Below are 25,531 nucleotides of genomic sequence, written 5' to 3' on the forward strand. Positions count from 1 at the left end.
ACGCCTACGCTAGTTTTAATATAGCTTCTAATTAATTATAGTAACATTATTAGGACCTTAAAATAATTATTTGGGCTATTATTATGAGTTATATTGAGTGTTATTTAATGCTTATATAATAATAATAATAGTCGGACTATTAATTTGTCGTGGATATCGGTAGACTAAACCCTAGTGGTGTTGATACTAGGTTTTATCGAAGGAATATCGTTTTGAGAGTATCGAAGCGCTGTCCGAGTGCTGAGTCACCACCTTTCAGGTGAGTGCATGGTCCCTTTCATCTTACACATAGATATGAAGTATTTTAATATAAATTACGTGCTATGTGTACATATTGTCTGAATACTTGTTGTATATGCTGGATGAATGATTTATACATGTTTTAAATGATTTAAATTGTATATTTATTTTATATCTACAAATATGTTGGGATAAAACATGGGTAGATGAAATAGTTGGTGAGTGATGAAATAAAATAATGAGAGATAGGTGATGATAGGAAGGTGATGATAGATAGGTGATTATGAATCGGTGATGTAGGATACTACAACCTTGTCCGACAATTTGGAGATGTAGTCATCTACCAGAGTATAGATGGCGACCGCGGACTATTATAGACAACCCCGTGGAAACACCAGCAGGCTAGTAACCTGTAGGTGATGAATTACGAGTTCAGGCGATGTTGTAACTACGTATTCATGCGATGATAGTCTAACCCATATTATGAATTACGAGTCCAGGCGATGTTGTGGCTACGTATTCATGCGATGATAGTCTAACCCATATTATGAATTACGAGTCCAGGCGATGTTGTGGCTACGTATTCATGTGATGATAGACTAACCCTTATCATGATTTACAAGTCCAGGCGATGTTGTGGCTGCGTAATCATGCGATGATACCCTAACTCTTGCTAGACACGTATTGAGGGAGTAATCCCCGGATTAGTATTGTCTATGCAATGTAGGCGATGATCCTTAGGTAAAGTTCGTAGGAACAATCATGTAAGGAAATACGATGTAAGGAGATGAGAAGTAAATATGATATAGGAGATGACCCTTGAGATAATATCTGTAGGGAAGACTAAAAGAAGATAATGGGGATAGGTAATTGGGTTGATTGTTTGATTGTTTAAACATAATAACTATATTATTGTGGGTTGAAAACCCTATGTACTCACCAGGTTTCCCAACCTGACCCACTCAGTTTATTTACATCACAGGTGGCGATATGAAGTGACATTACACTGAGAGATTTAAAGAGATGTAGATCACTAGTGTAAATAATTGTAAGTTCTGTTTATGTTTATGTTTCTGTATTAACGATGACATCCCAAACGTTTCAAGATGAATAAAAATACGTTTCTTCGAAAATGTTTTAATAACGTATTTATCGTGTTTTTCTGGGAACAAATTCCGCAACCTTTTTATAAAATGAAGTACTCTGATTTTTATAAAGCATAAACAAAATCGGTCTTTTCTGGCCGTGATTTTGGGGATGTCACAGTTGGTATCAGAGCATTAGTTTAAGCGAACTAGGAATATGGATTTATTTCTAGACTTAAACTTAGAATGCTAAGCGATGATTGTGAGGAGTGTGTCAAATAGATTTAGGTAATGCACCTGAATAGACACAAGCACTAGCTTATTTAGGCAAAATTCCTAACATGCTTTTATGTGCTAAATGATTTATGATATGCATTATATGATCGGATCTATGGTCTGTTGCCGACCGGATCTGGAAATTTTATGTGCTCAGGTTTCTAAACGTTTAGTTGCGATATTAGAACTGGCATGTAACTTTTTGGAGTAATAAGGAGGAATACGTGTCTAATTCTTCCTCTATCTATATTCTCGTCTCGATACACCAAACGCTTGCTTTGGAGAATAGAATGTCATGATAAGGACTTCTAGAGAATTGAGTAAGTGGAGGAAATGAAAAGGCTTACGATAGTGAATGACACCTATCGGAAGATATCATAAGAATGGTATCTTGCCTTTAGAATATGTCATGTTGTACATTTAGTGGAGTACAGTACGTCCGAAGTACACCTTCGATTGACAGGATGATGAAATGATTGGCGTAATTCATGAAGTTGACCCATCGTATGGTATTTTCACCGAGCTGAAGCAGAATTAATGATTGAAGATACGCATAGAAGAAGTCCTAGTAGAGTCTAGGGAAAATTTTGTGATTGTTTGGACACATTTTTATGTGTTAAAAAAAATTTGTTTTGTGATAATAACTTGGGAAAACTGCGAGACAATACTTGGGACGAGTATGAGTAGGTGTGAAAGGTAGTAGATGCATATACTACCGGAAGCACAGGACTCACGCTTGGATCAGGGAAAGTCACAAGGTTACCAAGAAACTAGTAATTGATTTCGTTTTATTCAAGTGTGTTGTTACCATTGTTTCGGTAATGACTAAGACGATTGTTGATATTCCGACCCTAGTGGTCATATCGAATTGAGTCCGACTACGATGAGTATGTTACGTGGTTCAGAGAACCAAGTTTGATGTAGCGTCCGACTTAAACCAAACGATTGAAATCAAAGCGATCAATAGAAGTATCGCGCTCGTTATTAAAAGAAGATGGTTGCTAGAGATGCTACCTTTTTAGATGTGACTAGAACATGAAGGAAGGTATAAGACTGTTCTGGAATTTGACTCTAAGAGACATGAGTCTGAGCATTGCAACATACGATGAGAGGTCATTAGAATATGACACATCGGTCCATTGTATTAATAAAAGAACTTATCTTAAGTTCGTATCCAGTGAGGATCGAGATTGTGACTTGAAGGTCATAATTTGGAGTCTAACGTGAGATAGAGAGCGTATGCAAGATCGAGCACCGCCTGTAGTCAATGAGTCTAAGAGTTAGATACACGTTCGAAGAAACATCGAAGTTATGACTTAGGATGAATATATAACAAATGGAGCCATCATGTGAGCCCTGTTTCGTTGATGATTCCGGGACGTAATCATCCTAAGGGGGAGATAATTGTAACGCCCGCAGATCCGGGCTAGTCAATTTAGAGGCAATAGGGGTCGAAAATGACTTTTCGACAAAATATTACTTAGAATAAATAATCTTAACCAAGTTGTAGAATATGTCACAAGCTTTTCGTACATATAAAGAACGCCGAAATCTGAGTTATAACGAAGAAGTTATGGCCCGCCGAAGTTTTACGGCAAAACCGGCACGACACCAGGAGACGTAAATAGTGAATTTACGATAGAAGACTTTTTAGCCTTAGCAATCTAAACAAAAGTCGTAGAATATGTTAAACTAAGAACATCGATAAAAAGAACGCCCAAATCTGACTTCGTATGAAGAAGTTATGATTTTTCTAAGATTCGGCTTAGCAGTGCACGGCCTGAAACTCGAATTTTAGTTCGAGCGGTTTTTGGCTTACGTGACCTAAATGAGAGTTGAAGATCTCATTAATAGGAACTCAACGGTAAAAAGACAGACGAAAACGGAGTCCGTATGAAGGAGTTATGAACTCTTCGCGGTCATTTAACAGTCTAAACGCCTCCTACTGTTAAATTTGAGATCGATCGAGAATTAGCCAACGGAGTCTAAACGAAAGTTGTAGATCTTGATTTTACCTACGCGTGGATATAAAGAACGTCGAAAAAGGAGCTCGTATGCGAAAGTTATGATTTTTCTAAGTTTGAAGGCTGATACGCGATAGGGGGTGACGTGGCACCACCAGAATTGGACACGTGGCACCACCAGAAGGCCACCACATGGACCAACTCGGCGAGTAGGTCCCCCCTACTCGGCGAGTCCATCAGATTTTGCACTATAAATAGAGGTGTCGGGTCTAGCCTCTTCTTCACACCTCCCAAACCTTCTTTCTCTCTCTAAACTCTCTCTCTCTAAGCCTCCCTAACCCCCTAAAGCCTAGGGTAACTCCCTAGCACGAGGCGGAAGCCCCGGAGCGCCCGACGGCTCCGAGAAAAGAGCCTTTCGGCTCGGGAAACGCTGCTCCAGCGAAGCCCGGTTTTGCGAAAAACCCGCTGTAAGTGAGCTACGCCTACGCTAGTTTTACTATAGCTTCTAATTAATTATAGTAACATTATTAGGACCTTAAAATAATTATTTGGGCTATTATTATGAGTTATATTGAGTGTTATTTAATGCTTATATAATAATAATAATAGTCGGACTATTAATTTGTCGTGGATATTGGTAGACTAAACCCTAGTGGTATTGATACTAGGTTTTATCGAAGGAATATCGTTTTGAGAGTATCGAAGCGCTGTCCGAGTGCTGAGTCACCACCTTTCAGGTGAGTGCATGGTCCCTTTCATCTTACACATAGATATGAAGTATTTTAATATAAATTACGTGCTATGTGTACATATTGTCTGAATACTTGTTGTATATGCTGGATGAATGATTTATACATGTTTTAAATGATTTAAATTGTATATTTATTTTATATCTACAAATATGTTGGGATAAAACATGGGTAGATGAAATAGTTGGTGAGTGATGAAATAAAATAATGAGAGATAGGTGATGATAGGAAGGTGATGATAGATAGGTGATTATGAATCGGTGATGTAGGATACTACAACCTTGTCCGACAATTTGGAGATGTAGTCATCTACCAGAGTATAGATGGCGACCGCGGACTATTATAGACAACCCCGTGGAAACACCAGCAGGCTAGTAACCTGTAGGTGATGAATTACGAGTTCAGGCGATGTTGTAACTACGTATTCATGCGATGATAGTCTAACCCATATTATGAATTACGAGTCCAGGCGATGTTGTGGCTACGTATTCATGCGATGATAGTCTAACCCATATTATGAATTACGAGTCCAGGCGATGTTGTGGCTACGTATTCATGTGATGATAGACTAACCCTTATCATGATTTACAAGTCCAGGCGATGTTGTGGCTGCGTAATCATGCGATGATACCCTAACTCTTGCTAGACACGTATTGAGGGAGTAATCCCCGGATTAGTATTGTCTATGCAATGTAGGCGATGATCCTTAGGTAAAGTTCGTAGGAACAATCATGTAAGGAAATACGATGTAAGGAGATGAGAAGTAAATATGATATAGGAGATGACCCTTGAGATAATATCTTTAGGGAAGACTAAAAGAAGATAATGGGGATGGGTAATTGGGTTGATTGTTTGATTGTTTAAACATAATAACTATATTATTGTGGGTTGAAAACCCTATGTACTCACCAGGTTTCCCAACCTGACCCACTCAGTTTATTTACATCGCAGGTGGCGATATGAAGTGACATTACACTGAGAGATTTAAAGAGATGTAGATCACTAGTGTAAATAATTGTAAGTTCTGTTTATGCTTATGTTTCTATATTAACGATGACATCCCAAACGTTTCAAGATGAATAAAAATGCGTTTCTTCGAAAATGTTTTAATAACGTATTTATCGTGTTTTTCTGGGAACAAATTCCGCAACCTTTTTATAAAATGAAGTACTCTGATTTTTATAAAGCATAAACAAAATCGGTCTTTTCTGGCCGTGATTTTGGGGATGTCACATAATCTCACCTACGCGTGGATATAAAGAACACGAAAAGCGGAGCTCGTCCACGAAAGTTACGAAATTTAGAAGAGGACAGGCCGGATTACGCCCCGCATTCTCTGGGAGTACGCCCCACGTACTAGACCCAGAGTCGAGTCCCATCGGCCTGCCCACTCTACGCTTAGCTAGCTAGGAGTCGTAAGCCATGACGCATTCTTACGCCCAGCGTAACGAGGTACGCGCTGCGTACGTGAGTACACCCCGCGTACTCCAAAATTACTCCCCGCGTACTCACTCCTCCAGCACTATAAATAGATGGCATCAGCTGCGAGTTTAGGCACACTTTCTCAAACCTCCAGTTACTCTCACACACTTCCAAGCACCAGAGACCATTCCCTCACGAAAGATTTACACTGCAGAGATCCCCGAACAGCCCGACAACGCAACTATCCGCGGTCGAAGTTCTACTCAACCCTAGCCTCTCTCTTCAAACTTAACGAGTGAGTTCATACCCCTACTTTTCAATTCTTTTCACGTTTTAGGGGGGGGGGGGAATACAAGTACATTACAAATCAAAGTATCGTTTTATAAACATAGTTATAATACCTTTCTTATAGGGCTTTGATACAAATATATTTATGTTTAAAAGGGCTATTATAACACTAAGTTGTTCTTACAAAATGGAAACATACTTTTTGAGAAACTATAATGGATATAGTTATCAAGTTATTCGTACATTATACATATACATCTTGACAAACGAAATACTTTCAAAAGAAGTAAAGTCTTTATTACCGTAAATTTGTTTATACCAAGTAATGTGAGACATTCAAACTTCACGTACGTTCGAGTATGCATTTTAAGTCCTGTATTATATACCATAATCTCTTGGAGGGAGAGCGTGATACTTGTATATAGATCTATACGGGATTGACAATCCCGCACCTAAACTATTAGCTATAGTTAGACCGGCAGGTCTGGGGTGACAAATATCATAACACTACAACACCTGAAGAATGTTGTTACAGGCCATCAGTGTCAATACTCAATAGTATGGTTATAAAACTCACATAAAAGTATAAAAACAAGTTTGATTTACGAGAATTATTATGAATTCAGTTTCCTACATCATTTTGGCACAAAGTTATCATTATTATTCTAGTATGAACATACTAATTTTGGAAACTATTCAAACCATTTATAGAAAATATTGGATTTTCTGAAAACCTCGTTCATCGATTTACTACCAAAAAGGACATACTTTTCAATGCAAAACAATTCATGAACTCACCAACTTAATTGTTGACACTTTTTTTCAAAACCACTTGTATTTCTCAGGGAATCAGTAATACAGGTAACAATTGCTAGAAGCAAAGCGTTGCCTGAATTTCGAGTCGTCACTTTAACAAGTGAGTACATAGTCCCTTTCATGAGCATGGATTTAATAGAAATATTAATTAAAGTATTAAATATATGTTTATGTGTGAAATAATTGATATTGCCAGAAATATGTGTTAAGAGCATATCTGATAATATATGATAATTTAGGATACAGAATAAACCTAAATTAATTAAGATGAATATTGGGTACTATATTTTTATGAGTATGAGTGAGATATACACAGAGAGTAGAACTTTAAAATTTGTCATTCATCCGAGAGCATGTATTAGACATAGTCACTCGTCTCTAGTCCGAGAGTATGGAGTGGGCATAGTCATTTGCCATTAATCCGAGAGCATAGATTAGACATAGTCATTCATCCCTAGTCCAAGAGTATGGAGTGAGCATAGTCATTTGAAATTTATCCGAGAGCATGGATTAGACATATCTGATCCAGGAGTATGGATTAGGTAAAGTTGTTAATTTAAATCCGAGAGTATGGATCGTGTCGTTGTAAGGATCGACGGGGTGGGGTAAACTTGTTTATATGAGGTGAAATTGTATATTGCAAGTTCTTATATATATATATATATATATATATATATATATATATATATATATATATATATATATATGTATATGTGATATAACATTATGAGATTGAAATCCCTATGTACTCACCAGGTTTCCCAACCTGACTCATTCAGTTTATTTGTATCACAAGTATCGATGCGAAGATACATTACACTGAGAGATTAAAGGAGATGTAAATCATTAATGTAATGAATGTAAGGTATGTTTATGCTTATGTTTCTGTATTGACAATGACATCCCAATGTTTTAATATAAATAAAATACATTTCTTCGAAAATTCTTTGATAATATATTTATCATATTTTGGGGGACAAATTCTCCAATAATATTCTTCAAAAAGGATACTCTGATTTTAAAATAAGCATAAATAATTTTTTTTAAATGACCGTGAATTTGGGGATGTCATACTAATCCATCTTGGTGATTTTGGATCCATTTTAGTGTTTTAGTGGCTAGAAGAAGAAGAAGAAGAAGAAGAAGAAGAAGAAGAAGAAGAAGAAGAAGAAGAAGAAGAAGAAGTTGTTCTAGAGTGTTGGTTCAGCAAGGAGGTTTCGTCATCATTACATTGTGCACATTTTGGACCATTGTAAGTATCTAAGATCCAAACTTTATGAGCTCAAATTACTAGATCTAAGTTCTAAGCTCTTTTTGCATGTTTATGTTGGATTGCATGCTTGGGATCCATATAGTTGGCAACTTTATGGATCAATGAGTCATTCTCCATGATTTAGTCTTATGGATCTAGAGTGTGGATGTAATTTATGAATCTTGGTTGAGTTTGGGGTCATTTCTTGTAATTTTGACCTAAGATGGATTAAGGACATGCATAAGGCATGCATGTCCATCAAGTAATCGTTTTTATTGGCCTTTGGAGTCCTTGTTAGCTTCTGGAAGAAGTAGGATTAAAGGCTTAATGGATAAGGACTTAAAAGTTGAGTTTTTAGCCTCAATATGTTCTCTCGATGTGAGACACAAGGTCTCACTACATGAGAAGCGTTTGGTACCATTTTTGGTCATCTGCTTGGGTCTCACGACGTAAGGGCAGCCCCGTTGACTTTTCCTTGGCTGAGTTGTCTATGTCGAGTCGTGATGAGTTGGGATCTGATTGAGTTAGCTATCACAATGTGTCTAAGGCTGGTCACGACGTGAGATGTGTTTTTTTGGGCATTTGGACCTTGTTAGGCCCTTGTTTTCTATATGTGGGCCTTTTTGGTTCTTCGGCCAATTTGGAGTTTGGGGGTTGTGGATCAATTAGTAATTTGGTATTATTTGTTGGTGCTAGCATGAGGGGTTTTCCGGATCGGCATTTCAAGCTTTTATTTGAGATATTCGACAGTTTGAGGTAAGTTTTCCTAACTGTACTTTTGGGTCTAAGGCACCAATGCTGACCCATTGGATTGGATATCCTGACATGTGATAGTATGCTTTATGTTGTGGTGATCTGTTAGAATGATATCCTGGTATATAGGATGATGTTATGCTTAGTGATATGTTAGATATGTCTGCTATTTGTTTACTGGCTACCGGCTGCATATTTGACATAGTATGGTCGGCTTGAGACTGTGTTGCTTTGTGCTGCCAGTCAACAAACCCAGTAAGGTTTATATATATACGTTGTATGTGTATCTGTTATGTATATATTGAAATGTTGTGTGAGTGTGGTTGGGTTGAGGCAGTCCTGATGTATGCTGAAGGCCGAGAGACCTAAGGCATCCCGGATAGACTGCAGGCTGAGGGGCGTACTAGTCATGTCCCAGAGAACGTTCCAAATAGGTTGAAGGCCCGGTGAGGCGTTCCAATCATGTTGAAGACTCTATGAGCGTCCCAGATAGTCTGTAGGCCAGTGAGGCATTCCATTCATGCTGAAGGATATTTGAGCGTCTCAGATAGCCTGTAAGCCGATGCGGCGTTCCAGTCAGGCTAAAGGCTCTGTATGCATGCAGTTTGTTGGTATATGTTATATGTTCGTGTGGTGGTATCTTGGGGAAAACTCATTATGCTTCGTGCTTACAGTTTTAGTTTATGATTTCAGGAACTTCAGTGGATCGTGGCAGTGCGAAGGCGTGACCGTATACATCTTTGGTTTACAACTGATCCGATCCTGGAAGACTCTGATTTTAAATAATATTTTGAAAACAATGGTTTTGTAACACTTCTATTAATAAAAATGCTTTTTTGAAAAGTTTACAATTTGTTGAATTTTTTGGATGTTACCCGTGTCCCACCCGATCAATAAAAAGAATCGCATTATGTGAAGAAGGCTCCATTTCATTCCTTATGGCAACACCAACCAATATATTTTCATTTCAATGTCTAATATTCTATTTCATTGCCTCTTCGACTACTAAACGCTATCCAAGTATCTAGTGGCGGTAAAACTAAAAGTCAAATATAGCAAATTAACATCCAAATCCAATCAACTCACTTCTAAACAAAGACACACAAAATCAGAATGTTGAAAAACAATTTAGATGATTAGAACTTCCTCAACCAATGATATCTAGCCATTTCATGAGTACTAGCCATAATTCGGTCCTCACATTGTCCACACACGACCAACGTTAAAACCGAGATTACACTTAAAACTTGCTTTTCTAACAAAAAATTGAAAAAAGAAAGAATATATACGTCCACTGGAATCTTAGTATATATAAACTCTAAACTTTTATTCAGTATCATAACATCAGTTACATGTAAAAAAAAATGTTAACCTAAATGAAAATTTGAAAAACATATTATATAATATCTATCGAGATTACCTTAATCAGTAAAATATTAAATCTAAATGGAAATTTAAAGAATAAAATTTTTATAAATCTACCATTTGATTTCAAGCGAATTTCAAACAAATACTCTATATTTTACAAACATTTCGTTAATCGGAAAAAACCATCAAGTTGATAATTCAAAGTACGGATAAGCTTTTTAGCCGAAAACCGAAGCAAACCAGAATTTGTTGGAACCGATTAGTGGTATTCGATTCGTTTTTCGTTTCCTCTATTTCATCATTTTTAATTTTCGTTTCTTTCGGTTCCGGTCCGGTTCGGGCTGGTTTCGGTATCAAACACCTTCTTAGATAGTACACTTCCTAGTAGAACCAAACTGAACCGGTTGGAAACAATTGATGTTGTAGAACTCATTACTTAGTACCTGTTCGTATCCGACTACCAAGTAGCGAGTACTCAGGAGTACGTGGAAGTACTCAAATTCGGTAATTCATATAGATATATTTTTAGGGAAATTATATATGTCAAAATCATAAATTAATTGAAATATATAACAAAATTAGATACATGTGAACATACAAAAACTGAAAAATACACAATGGTCTCACTTTAGGAATAATTACTAAATATTTAAGATGTATATGTAGTAATAATCATATGTGTGTGTTAAATAATAAATCCTTTAGTATATTATACATATTAATAACCAAGTTGGTCGAGTTTTACACAACTACTCACATCAGTAATCGGGGAGAACTCGGATTCTGTAACTCGCATCGATAAGGGTCCGAGTAGGAAGTACTCAGCCAAGTAGTTGGCCAACTCCGCGAGTATTACAACATTGGAAACTACTAGTGGTATTCAGTCCGGTTTTCAGTTCTCCATTCGCTCTTTAACCGGTTTTCAGTTCTTTTGGTTCCTGTCCGGTTTGGGCAGATTCCGGATTGATTTACATCCCTAAATCAAAGATTAAAATTTTAAAATAGTTTCAAAAATTATAATGAAACCTGCGAAAAGGACGTGTTTTTGCTAAAATAAAGCTTTTCAGACTAAAATCAAAGAAAACAACGTACCCATTTATGCAGTATTTTCTAAGATTGATATTCAAATGACTTTCAAAATTGAAATCCTCTTCCCCAAGCTCATATCCCGTTTCGTTTTTTCTAAGATTGATATTCAAATGATTTTCAAAATTGAAATCCTCTTCTCCTAGCTCATATCCCGTTTCAGCCTTAATGAAGAGGAGTCATGCATTAGGGATCTAATTATCTAAAAGATGTATAGCTGCTTTTAGACTTAGTTTAAGAATATTAAGTTGTCCACTAATGACGGGCATTATAGTCAAGATTGACACCCATGATCATCTTAGTGAGGTAATTAAATTTCTTCATTCAGAGCACAAATGCAAGTTTAAGATTATTAAGCTGTGCATTAAGTCACAACTTTTGTCTAGAAGCCATTACAGATGCAAAAAATAATAATAATAAATAAATAAATAAAACCTTAAATGCAAGATTTTTTTTCCTAGAAACCAAATTTTGGTTTAGTTTGAGTTTTAGTAAATAACCAAATCGACTCAAACCATGGTTAGCTCTAATTAATTTCAAACAGAATTTCAATTAAGTGATAAAACATATTTTCTCAATAAACCTAAGACATTTAATTCCACGAACGTAAGTATGTAAAACACAAATATGGAACCAAATAATCCAAAACCATAGGTTGCAAATGAAATACATCAAAATATTCAAAACAAATGTGCATCAAACTACATAAAAAAGAAGATATTACTGCTAATTGTGCCCTTTGAAATTGCAAAGATTAGAAATCTCAATTCATATATGATGAGATTTCACTTTCAAACAATCATTTGGGAAGTACCATGTGTCGGCAGTAAAGAAGACGCCGTGACTTGCAAACTGCGCTAAAAGCAAGAAAATCGAAGGCTCCAAGTTGCATCATAACTAAACAAAGCAAATGATAGTCAAGATCTGACCAAGGTGCCCCACCACCGTTGTCACTAGTCTTGAACCTCTTCCTGCTAGATGCATCACCATGATTCTGGCTTTTGGATGTACTCTTTGCCTTAGTCATTCTTGCAGTTCAAAAAAGAAAAAACAAATAAACATAAGACACGCTAGTTATAAACATGGGGACAAAGCATAATCAAAGGATTCTCAGGTAAAAAATGCAAATGTTACTTCGATGAAAACCTTACATTAAACCAAAATACCAAATTCAATCAAACCCAAGATAATCAAGCAAACTAATTAAAATCCCTTTATCTGCACATTTCTATGAACAACCATAGTGTTATTGACACTTCAAAATGAAGAACACAAAATGACTGAAATTCATGGATTTCCAAAGTTAGGAATGGATTCCAGTTGACTAATATGTAGTAAAAGAGCAATGTGCAGCAAGAAGTTAGTGGTTAGTATTGATGAAACTGAAAGTACTGCAAGTGCTGATTATGGCTCTGTCGACCATGAGTAATGAGTTAATAAATATCCAAATCAGTTACAAACAAAGACACACAAAATCGAGATGTTGTGAAATAACTTGCCTGACTGAAACCGAGGAGGGAGGAACTTGAGCTGTATAAAGAACTAATCGATGACTTTCTCGCCATTTAACCGTCAGAATTGAACCGTTGCAGTTGCTTCCATTTGCGATGTTTTCTCCCCGGCTGCAGTGTATTGTATCCCGCTTTGTAAATTGCAGAATCTTTGCCTCAAAATTAAAATAGGTTAAAATGTGCACAAAAGTTACTTTGTTCCCAAAATATTAGCTCAAGTTAACACCTTTTGGGCTAGATATGAGTAGGGGTGTGCATGGGTCGGTTTGCGTCGGTTTTGGACTCAAACCCAACCCAACCCATGGTCGGTTTCTGGTTTTTAGAACCCAATAGGATCGGTTTTTGGTCGGTTCGGTTTCTTGGGTTCTGAGGTCGGTTTGGGCGGTTTTTCGGTTTCTTGGGTTCAACCCATACACTCACGGGTTCTGGGTTTAAACCCATGGGTTTAAGGTTTTAACCCATTTTCCATAAATGAAGCACCAAGTTAGATACTTCAAAAAATAACAAATTTAAGTTAAGTACTTCAAAAAACATGAGTCTTACACAAATAGTCAATTACAAGTTACAACTAAAGCCCGAAATAGTCTATTACAACTAAAACACAATCAAGTATGGGTGGTTTCTCGGGTTGGATGGGTCGGTTTCTTGGGGCGGTTTGTCGGTTTTAAGTATGGGTCGGTTTCTTGGGTTGGATGGGTCGGTTTCTGGTTAGAAACCGAACCCGAACCCGATTTTTCGGTTTCTAAAAATATCAAACCCAAACCGTCGGTTTTGCTTCGGTTTCGGTTTTGTCGGTTTCTCGGTTTTTTGGTTTGGGTTTGCTCACCCCTAGATATGAGTGCGGACAAAAGACGAATGTTTTTTTTTTTTTTTCTTGAAGATTGGAGTAATGGAGTTCCATTTCACCAATTATTTGATAACTACACCTCAATTTCTCTTCTTCTTTATCGTTATTTATTTATTTATGTATAGGGTAAATTACAAAAGTAATCTTTGTGGTGGAAATATGGATTTAGTCTAGATTTCGAAATCATATTATGGAACTGTTTTTCAACAAATTTGTAATTACTTATTCTTATAATTAAAATAATTTTCATAGAATATTACTTAAGATATATCATATTTAATTTATATACAACCAAATATAAACAAAAAAAGATAAAATAATTATACCATTTCACCTAGTCGTGCAACGTATTTTTATAACTATTTAATATTACAAAAAATATATGTAAATGATAATACCCTTGTTGTGATTTCTCAATAGATAAATAGCAACTTTGTATCATATATTTCATATCTCTCTCTCTCTCTCTCTCTCTATATATATATATATATATATATATATATATATATATATATATATATATATATAGGAGGGTTCAATTGAAAAAAAAAAAAAAGGTTGAGAATGGGGGAATCATTCTCAGTTAATCATTTATTTTTGCCGCAAAAGTCTCCAACGTTCCAACGTACCGGCGGAAATGGGAAAGAAATGCACATGTGTTTTCCAACAAAACATGTTTCCTTAAACTATGCTAAACATTACCTTAATATATACAAAATCATAGTTTTTTCGTTTTTTTTAATTTTTAAGAAGCTATTTTTATCGAAAAATGATTTTAAATATACCAAAATTCATGATTTTTTTATTCTCTACAAATAGACATCCATATTGATATAGTTTTAAGATAAATTTTTTTTTTTTTATTTTCAGCTATCGTTATTCATAAGTGAATAAAAATGAATCTGGTTTTTACTACAGTACATTCGTTATTCACTTATGAATAAAAACTATGATTGTTTTTTTTACAATTTAAGTAACATTCATATATGAATATAACATATACTAAACATACTACATTCATATTTAAATATTAGACGATGCATTCACTTGTGAATATTACATACTATATGCACCTATGAATGTTAGATGGTGTATTCACTTATGAATATTATATGATATTTTCATATGTGAATATTATATAGTATTATATGGTATATCACATGAGAATAGTAGATAGTATATTCACTTGTGAATATTAGATCATATATTCACTTATGAATAATAGTTGGTATGTTCATATGTGAATATTGCACAGTATATTCGTATATGAATATTACAATGTGTTTTCAGAAATATATATAAATTTTATATGTTATTCACATATGAATAACATACAGACTTACATATTTGTTTTGTGTTTTAATAATCACATACTGATTCAGGTGAGAAAACATATTCATATGTGAATATAACTTGGTAATTTAGTTTATGCATTTCATCAAACAATTGGAGTGCGTACAAGTTAACTTTTTTTAAAATGTGATAAATATGATACTTTGACTACTTAAATCTTATAAAAGTAGATTGGTAGAGAAATAAATGAAAATTTGAAACAAAAAATGATTTGAACTTTTTCTAACCTTAATTTCGATGTTTTATTTGATGAACGATGTTGAATGAATGATACGAATTGAATTTTTTTGTTGATTATCGATGATGTTGTTCTAATGATGATAAGAGTATAATTAATCGTAGATGTTGAAGATATGTTCGTATTCAAACAGAATTAAAGGTTGGATTGAAAGAGCAAAAAACGAATGAATTTCAATTGTTCGTATTTGTGATTGAAGACTATTATATCATATTTACAAGTTTGTCACCGTGTTCTTTATGTTTAGAGGCTAATTAAATGAGTGGCTGAGAATGATTCTCTCATTCTCAACCTTTTTTATTTTCTCAATTGAACCCACCTCTCTCTCTCTCTCTCTCTCTCTATATATATATATATATATATATATATATATATATATATATATATATATATATTACAACCCCACCTAAGGGCGGAATACAAACGTTAGAACCAGAGGGGAATACAAACGTTAGAACCAGAGGGGCCAGAACTAAAACTTCACACATAAATAAGTTTAATTTGAGATCAATCCTCCCTACCATGAACATTAGCCGTATTTGCACTTGCGGTTTTAGTATAGGGCACACAATGGCCTATTATTTTTTTTGAACGTAGTGCAAAAAATTTTGATTTTTATTATTATTATTGTGCAATCTCTAACTTTCTCGTGCAATCCCTACTATGTAATCCTACGTATTTGCAATTGACGAAGGTTGTTCAAAATACTATGAAATCCTTTAACTAACAATTAACAAAGAATCAAATGAAAGAACAATTAACAGTTGTATTTGTCAAACTGATTATTTTTAATTTATTGTAATTCTTTTACAACAATTATAATTATACATTAATGAAAATCTAAAAATAATCAATAAAAACAGCCTAATCTATACATCTTTAACAAACCAAATTATCCTAAATTCTAATTTATTTTGGCAAAATTTATGCATAGCATTATCTTTAGCAATATAAAATCTATAAAATTACAAAACAAAAAAAAATTAAGAGTAAATTACTGAAATCGTCACTGTGGTTTGGTCAAAATTGCACGTTTGGTCCATAACTTTTTTTTTTGCACTCGGATCGTCTATGTGGTTTAATTTTGTTGCGTTTTTCAACCCTATGGTTTGGTAAAAGTTGCATGTTTGGTCCCTAACTTTATATATGTATGGGATGAAAAATACAACAAAATCAAACCACATGGACGATCCGAGTGCAAAAAAAAAAAAAAAAGTTAGGGACCAAACGTGCAATTTTCACCAAACCACAGAGACGATTTCAATAATTTACTCAAAAATTAATGAAGTTTTGTTGCAGACTTTTAATACCACAGGAAACAAATACCTATAGGCTATAGTCAAGATCTATAGTCCTAGCTCTTCATACCTCTTTCAACAACAGTTAAATATTATTATTACATATTATAGTGAAAGAAACTAGAGATAGAAAGAAGAACTTACAACTCTGAGGAGCGGCCTTTGGAGTGGAGAGACAAAATAAGAACCGGCGGAGATAAACACAAGTCCAAGTCCGACAAGAAAACGTCAGTCGGAGTGGCAAAAGGTGAACAGGAAGCACTAGCAAACGGAAAACAACAATCAATGAACTACAACGAACAACAGAGAGGAGACTAGAGAGACAAAAACCTCCATAATTTTCTAGTTTTCCTGTCCTGTTTGCCCCCGTTGACATCCGTATATTGGAGGTAGAAACTTATATACCTTTTTATATTTCAACCTAAACAGTAAACAGTTTTATTTTATAAAAAAGATGTTACATTTTTTTTTTAATTTCAATTTTAAATCATTCATGGAAATTTTCTAAACCTAATGTATTATTTCAAAAATAACTCAATCTAATTTGTGATTTGGTTTATAATATTTTTATATTTAAATGTTTATAATAATAATAATAATTGTAATTCATCGCTGGATATTATAACACTCTATTAATTAATATTAAAACTTCACCAAATTATGTTTAATTTTTATATGTTGTGATCTATGCAACATAATTATTTGTAAAACTCCACTAAATTATGTTAAAGTTTTAACTTTATACTTAATCTTAAAATAATATATACTATTGGAGCTATAAAATATAATCTTTTAATGTTATTAGTATAACTTTTGCAAAGGACAATTAGGCTATGTTTAGCGGACTAGCTGAAAAGCTAGTTGTTAGCTGAAAAGCTAGCTGATGGCTGAAAAGCTAGCTGTTAAATAAAAAGCTAGCTGATAGCTGAAAAGCTAGCTGATAAAAAATAACGTTTGGTAAAACTAGCTGAAATATATAAAATTACATGTAAGAATATGTGTTTCTATAATTAATTAAGGGGTGTATTTGGAAAATTTTAAAAAAGCTCCTAAAAAGCTAGTCTAAGTAGCTTTTCAAAAAGCTAGCCTATAAGCTACTTTTTGGCTTACCAAACACGATAACATAAAAAAGCTCGAAAAATAAGCTAGCTAATCAGCTAGTTGTGGCGTGCCAAACACAGCCTTAATGTCTTCTTTTCTACGATGAGTGGCATTGCTACAAATCATAATTGCATGTTTTCATTTTTTTTTTTTTTGGAAGCGTTTGGCTGACTAAATCTAAATGCAAATAACTTTAGAATCTCGCTACTTATAGAAGATATGACCCAAATATATACAAACCAAAATAATCCATAACTAAAGGTCCATGTATCCTCCTCTTTAATCAGTAAAGGTTTTTTTTTTTTTTTTTGCAACATGTTATCTTCTCGTTTATATTGATACTTGTCATTTTGTGATAATTTTAAAATTTTTATTTTCCACTTGTTATTTTTAGAGATTTCCATTTTCTTAAAATAAAATTCCATAAAATTATAGTGGGTTCTATAAGCAAATAAAATCATCCTATTAATTTGGAAATAAATTCTCATAAATACTTTAAACAATTTAGTTTCTTTTACAAATTTTCAGAAAATTACATTATGTTATGTAAAGTATTACATTATAAAATATTTCATATTTATATATTGATATTAAAAATTTATTTTTAATAAACACGTGTAATACACAGGTCTCACATCTAGTAAGACAATATATGGTGAATGACAATCATGAAACTGCTATTATAACAAAATGGGAATATGACTTATCAAGGTAATTAACTTTTCGGTATGTTCACATCTGGGTAACTATCTTTTTTTTGTACATATGTAGGTAACAAACTTTTTGGAAGTGTTAACACATAACCATTATGACCTGCTATAGCAGGTTAAATCCTAGATGTGAACGCTTTCAACAAGTTTGTTACCTAGATGTGTACAAAAAAAATAGTTACCCAAATATGAACAAAACGAAAAGTAAAAATTAAATTACATGAATGGTCCTTGTGGTTTGGGGAATTTGTGGTTTTTGTCGCTAACTTATTTTTTTAACTTAAATGGCTCCTACTGTTTATTTTTGTTGCGCGTTTGGTCCCCGTCTTACCTAAAAATACTATTGTGCCCTTATTAATTTATTTTTTTAATTAGTATTCTTATCTATGTATTTATTTTTTACATATTCAAAAAAATTAATAGACCACACATATTTGTATCTCCTCCCCATCTTCTATTTCTTTTCCATCTTTAGTAACATCGACGTCTTCACCGTCCTTTTTTTTTGGTACTCCAACTCTGGCGAACCAACACCATAACCTACTGTCTTTTCATCTTTAGTGGGTTGTGGTGCTGATTCGACGGAGTTGAAGGACCGAAAAAAGAAGTGATGATGAAGACGTCGATATCACTAAAGATGAAAAATAAATAGAAGTTGAGAATGATGAAAGATGGGATGATGATGAGATACAGATATGTGAGTTCTACTAATTTTTCTTAAACATATAAAGCATAAGTACATAAACAAGAAAATTAATTAAAAAAAATTACCAAGGGCACAATAGTCTTTTTAGGTAAAACAGAGACCAAGTTCGTAACAAAATTAAATAGTAGGAACCATTCGAGTTAAAAAATTAAATTAATTAAAAAATAAATAGTAGGGATCATCCGAGGAGATACAAATATGTGTGGTTTATTAATTTTTTTTAAATATGTAAAAAATAAATACATAGATAAGAAAATTAATTAAAAAAATAAATTAATAAGAGCACAAAAGTATTTTTAGGTAAAACGGGGACCAAACACACAACAAAAATAAACAGTATGGACCATTTAAGTTAAAAAAAAAAAATAAGTTAGCGACCAAAACCACAAATTCCCCCAAATCACAGGGACCACTCATGTAATTTAATTTTTACTTTTCGTTTGTTCATATTTGGGTAACTATTTTTTTGTACACATCTAGGTAACAAACCTGTTGAAAGCGTTCACATTTAGGATTTAACCTGCTATAGCAGGTCATAATGGTCATATGTAAACACTTCCAAAAAATTTGTTACCTACATATGTACAAAAAAATGATAGTTACCCAGATGTGAACATACCGAAAAATTAATTACCTTGATAAGTCATATTCCCTAACAAAATTAAAGCGAAATCATCATGAGTTATTATTAGTATGTATAAATTAAACTGAGTCATTAAAAATAACAATTGACAAACATATCACCACTAGAATCATTATCTTGGCACCACCATTCTCTTGGTAACATTTTCAATTGACACCAAAAGACCAAAAAAGGGGCTTTTTCACTCCAACATTAAAAAAAATAAAAAAAATAAAAAAATAAAAAAACTGTTAGATCAATCATAAAAACAAAGATAAAATATGGCAACAAGTCTATGACTCATCTATAAGATTAACATTCAAATAATCATGTGGGAAGTACCACATGTTTGCCCAAAAGAACCTACATTCATGACGACTTCTCCAAGTTGGAGTGCCGGGAAAGAAATCAAATTGTTGGTATTGTGTCCGAGGGTGGTTACCCCATGACTCTGGTTTTATAGCACCAGAATACCCAAAGTCGCGGCAATGAAAGAATGCATATTCTCCTATTGACTTTTTTTGCCACACCAATTTCATTTCATCAAAATCTACTTCATGAAGCTCCCACGAATCACTTGAAACGTATTGCAGCACAAACAGGTTTTCAGCCGAACACACAAACCACCAAAGTGAGGAGTTTAGCTTCAGAAAATTCTTGGTTTCAAGTAATACCAATTTGGGCTCTCCATCAAGTCTCAGTTCACATAAATGTGTCACTTCTCGTAAATATATCTTACCCTTGAAAGCATGTAAATCATGGATAGGGAAAGTGGCGTCGACATGATTCCATAATCCTTCTTTACCAGTTATAGAAAACCATATCTTATGATGAGTGACTTCATCCAACACAACAAACACCCACCCAGATATTGAAGCTGAAAAGACAAGAGCAGCCCTCAAGTGATATGGATAAGGAGGGGGATAGAAGGGCGAAGAAGGGAAATGAAGTTGATGCCTTGTGATAGGATTCACAAGCCAAAAGTCTTGTGTTTCCATCCCGAACAAGATCAAGTAACCACAAGTTAACACATCTTCTTCCAGCAGAATGGGGGATCATGGTTTTGAACTTTCTTCTTTCAAAGTCCTCTAGGTAGCAGCACCACTCTTTCTTATATTCATGATTACAGAAACGCATCCGCATGGGTGGTGTGGATGCCATAAAGTTGTTCCAGTTAGAGATTGCAAATGACCTCCATGACTTGCACACACCACTAATTGCAAGAAAATCAACAACTCCAAGTTGCATTATAATTAAAAAAAGAATGTCATGGTTTAGATCTAGCCAAGGTGCCACACCACTATTATCACAAGTCTCGAATCTCTTCCTGCTAGATGCATCATCATCATCATGATTCTGGTTTCTAGTCATACTCTTTGTCTTAGCCATCCCTGCACTTGCAATAGAAAAATTACATATTCAAGATCTTGGTAAATGTGAATTCGGAATCGAATAGATACACAGGAGACAAGTATTTAACATACTTTAAGAAACCCTAATGTACTAATTAAACAGAGTACGGAATCGAATAAATATAAACAATTATAGCCTATAATATAATCCAGTAATCAATCATGCGTGATTGAAATAATAAAACTGAAGAGCAGGTATTTAACAAAAATTACTTGATTGACTGCGGTAGACGATGTCGGTAGAATAATCAACTTGAGTTTATAGGTTTGAGATAGCAATGGCGTCCATAATTCCTTTCGTTGCAATCAATTTGGTCCCGATTTCTATCCGAAATGGGCCTGTAAGATTTTGGGATCTAGAATCCAGACTACATCATCTGGGCCTCCAGAAGACCAAAACGGATTGCTATTTTCAAAGTTGAAAGTTAAAACTACTTTGAAAAATAAAGGGATAATGATTTAAAAAGGTAACGAAGTTTCAAAAGTGTACAAAAAAGACCATTGTTGTTTTTTTTATACACAAAATACCATTTTACCGGCTATTGTAGGTTATCCGGTTTCCAAATGTTCAAAAAATACCATCGTTGTTTTTTTAGTACAAAAAATACCATTAATGTTACTATTTGTACACAGAATACCAACAAAATACACATGTGTTCAACTAAAACATTGTGGTAACCAGGTACTTCAGGTAAATGGGATGAAATGAGCATAATCAGCAAGTGTTTGTTTAATTTTTGTTGAAATTGTTGGAAAAGAGCTTACTTCCACCGTATGATCAGCCGAACAAGATTACAGGTGATGCTTCGGCTGATAAATTTTTCTTCAAATCGGTGATGAGAAGAGCGTAATCAGCAAGTGCTTGTTCGGCTGTTAGATAGGCTAAAGTAGAAGCATTCTTGTATGCCTCTTTCTGGCTTCCATATGGCATCGATTCACCATAATATCGATGCTAGATCAAATCACGCAACTTTTGATAAAATTGTATTATTAAAGGTCTGCAAGTGAACAAATTAATGTAGAGTAGAGTGATTAGGGCTTTTACTTCGGGGAAGATGACCATGGCACCAAAACGAGGGGTGAGTTCCCAAACGAAGTCGGTGTTGGCAGCGAACCATTCGATGTCGCCTTCGTTGCCGCAATAAAGGAAGATTGGGTCCAAACGACAAGGGCCTGGGCCCACCCAGTGATCGGAGTTGATGAGATAATGTTGTTGGAACTTGGGAAGATCATTGAAACTGAAATGATCAAGAGTCTGATCAAAGTATCGTGTCTCGTAAGTGTACTTCGGCTGAACAAGAATTTTTGGGTTTTGAGAAGCCGTGGGGATTTGCCGAGAAACGGAGGTGGCCGGTGAGATTCCAGCGTTGATGAAAGTAGGCAGATGATTAGGAGGAAGAATAAGAAAAAGGGTTTTGCCATAGTGGTGGAGGGTGGCGATGAACAACAGTAGTGGTCGAAGTGAAGTGGAGGGTTCTTTATAAAAAGTAGCTAAATTTCCATTACATTCAAAGAAGGAAAAATGACTTAAAAAGGTAACGAAGTTTCAAAAATGACTTAAAAATATACTTTAATGGTATTTTGAATACTAAAAAGAAAATAATGGTATTTTTTATACATTTTTGAAACTTCATTACCTTTTTAAGTCATTATCCCAAAAATAAATGTAATCAATGACTTTGGGAGGTGATCCATGTATTATATTCATCTGATAAAACTGTAAAATTTGAAAAGATAATTTTACCTTTATTAATTATTTTTTACATTTTCTTTATTTGTTTTATATATATATATATATATATATATATATATATATATATATATATATATTCAATCCTCAAACGATCATTCCGATTACCCATCCCATTATCTTCCTTACTCTTAAGGGCCTACCCTAAGAGTCATCTATTCGGTCACTCTATATTAGGCACTAAGACAATAGCTGTCAGGATTCTTTATTAGGCACTAATACAATATCTTCCAAGGTTCTTTCGTAAAGCATTAATTCCATAGCTGCTATGGTTCATTCATCGGGTACTAAATCCATAGCTACCAGTGCAGGTACTAAGTTCATAGCTACCAACGTTAATCTAAAAGGTACTAAGTCCATAACTATCATCATCTATCTAACAGTACTAAATCCATAGCTACCAACGTTTGTCTATACGTATTAAATCTATAGCTACCAATGTTCATCTATCTACAGTACTAAATCCATAGCAACCAACGTTTGTCTATACTGTAACGCCCGTAGATCCGGGCTAGTCAATTTAGAGGTAATAGGGGTTGAAAATGACTTTTTGACAAAAGATTATTTAGAGTAAATAATCTTAACCAAGTTGTAGAATATGTCACAAGGTTTCCGTACATATCAAGAGCGTCGAAATCGGAGTTATAACGACGAAGTTATGACCCGTCGAAGTTTCGCGACAGAACCGGCACGGCACCGGGAAGCGTAAATAGTGATTTTATGATGGAGGACTTTTTAGCCTTGGTGATCTAAACGAAAGTCGTATAATATGTTAAAACAAGAAAATCCATAAAAAGAACGCCCAAATCTGACTTCGTATGAAGAAGTTATGATTTTTCTAAGATTCGGCTTAGCAGTGCACGGCTCGAAACTTGAATTTTAGTTCGAGCGGTTTTTGGCTTACGTGAATTAAATGAGATTTGAAGATCTCATTAATAGGAACTTAATAGTAAAAAGACAGACGAAAACAGAGTCCGTATGAAGGAGTTACGAATTCTTCGCGGTCATTTAACAGTCTAAACACCTCGTACTATTAAATATAAGATCAGTCGAGAATTAGCCGACGGAGTCAAAATGAAAGTTGTAGATATTATTTTTACCTACGCGTGGATATAAAGAACGTCAAAAACAGAGTTCGTATGTGAAATTTACGGATTTTAGAAGTCGGAAGTGTGCTGTGCAAAAATGGGTGATGTGGCACAATCTTGGCCATTGCTTTCTCCACAAGTCTTGCCACTAGATGGTGACATGTGGCACCAAGTTCAGCCATTTTCACTCTATAAATAGAACCTCTTCCATCCTCATTTTCTTCACACCTTTCTCATTCTTTCTTCTCTATACTCTCTCTCTCTAGAACCTCTCTCTAGCCCCGAAAAGCCTAGGGAACCTCCCTAGCACGAGGCGGAATCCCCTAAGTGCTCGACGGCTCCGAGAAGAAGAGCTTTTCCGCACGGGAATGCTGCTCCAAGCAAAGCCTGGTTTTCTATAAAACCGGATGTAAGTGAGCTACGCCTACGCTATTTTTATTATAGTTTTTATTTAATTATATTAACGTTATTAAGAACATATAATAAGTAATTGGGCTATTATTATGGGTCATATAAGTATTATTTAACGGTTATATAATAGTAATAATAGCTATACTATTAATTAGTCTTGGTGAATAATAGACTAAACTCTAGTGGTAATAATACTAGGTTTCGTCGAAGGAAATTATTTTTTTTCAAGAAGTGAAGCGTTGTCTGAGTTCGGAATCACCACCTTTCCAAGTGAGTGCATAGTTACTTTCATCTTACACATAGATATGAAGTATTTTATATAAATTACGTGTTATGTGTGCATATTATCTGAATACTTGTTATCTATGCTGGATGAACATTTTTATACATGTTTTCAATGATTTAAAATGTATACGTATTTTATATCTACGATAATGTTGGGGTAAACATGGGTAGATATAATAGATGGAATATGAGTTGAATGATGAGTTGAGAGGTGTTATAGACCATGAGGTTAGGGTGAGAGGTGGACGATGTGAGAAGCCTTTTTCCCAAATGATGGCCCCGTCATTCAACAGAGTATGGATGACAACCACGGACTATTCTAGACAGTCCAGTGGAACACTAGCAGGCTCGCAACCTGTAGGTGTTGTGAACGATGTGTTCACTTGGTGTACTCTAAACCTTGGTGACCATGCAGACTTGGTACCTAAACCTTGGTGACCATGAAGACTTGGTGCCTAAACCTTGGAGATCATGAAGACTTGATGCCTAAACCCTGGCGACTATGCAGACTTAGTGCCCGTTGTGTAAACCGTGGCAATGATGGACTTTGTGTTGATTCCTTAGGATAATCCTTAGGAATAAATGAACGTGGAATAGCTGATTCTTAGGGTAGATCCTTAAGAGTAAAGAAGATAATGGGGATGGGTAGTTGGGTTTAATTGCTTGATTGTTTAAACATAATAATTATATTATTGTGGGTTGAAAACCCTATGTACTCACCAGGTTTCCCAACCTAACCCACTCAGTTTATTTATATCACAGGTGTTGATATGAAGTCACTTTACACTGAGAGATTTAAAGAGATGTAGATCACTAGTGTAAATAAATGTAAGTTCTGTTTATGCTTATGTTTCTGTATTAACGATGACATCCCAAACGTTTTGAAATGAATAAAATACG

General features: G+C 34.6%; 1 long non-coding RNA gene across 1 annotated transcript; it reads right to left on the reverse strand.

Moving 5' to 3' along the window:
• Positions 1-19,967: 19,967 nt before the first annotated feature.
• On the reverse strand, positions 19,968-21,396 carry LOC145038516 (uncharacterized). The gene is made up of 2 exons (XR_013679413.1): positions 21,311-21,396; positions 19,968-21,076 (listed from the first exon to the last, which is right to left on the reverse strand). It is a non-coding gene; the product is annotated as an uncharacterized LOC145038516 (long non-coding RNA).
• Positions 21,397-25,531: the final 4,135 nt, after the last annotated feature.

Source organism: Lactuca saligna, chromosome 4 (assembly GCF_052625555.1).
Source record: "Lactuca saligna cultivar CGN05327 chromosome 4, ASM5262555v1, whole genome shotgun sequence".
Lineage (NCBI taxonomy): Eukaryota > Viridiplantae > Streptophyta > Magnoliopsida > Asterales > Asteraceae > Lactuca > Lactuca saligna.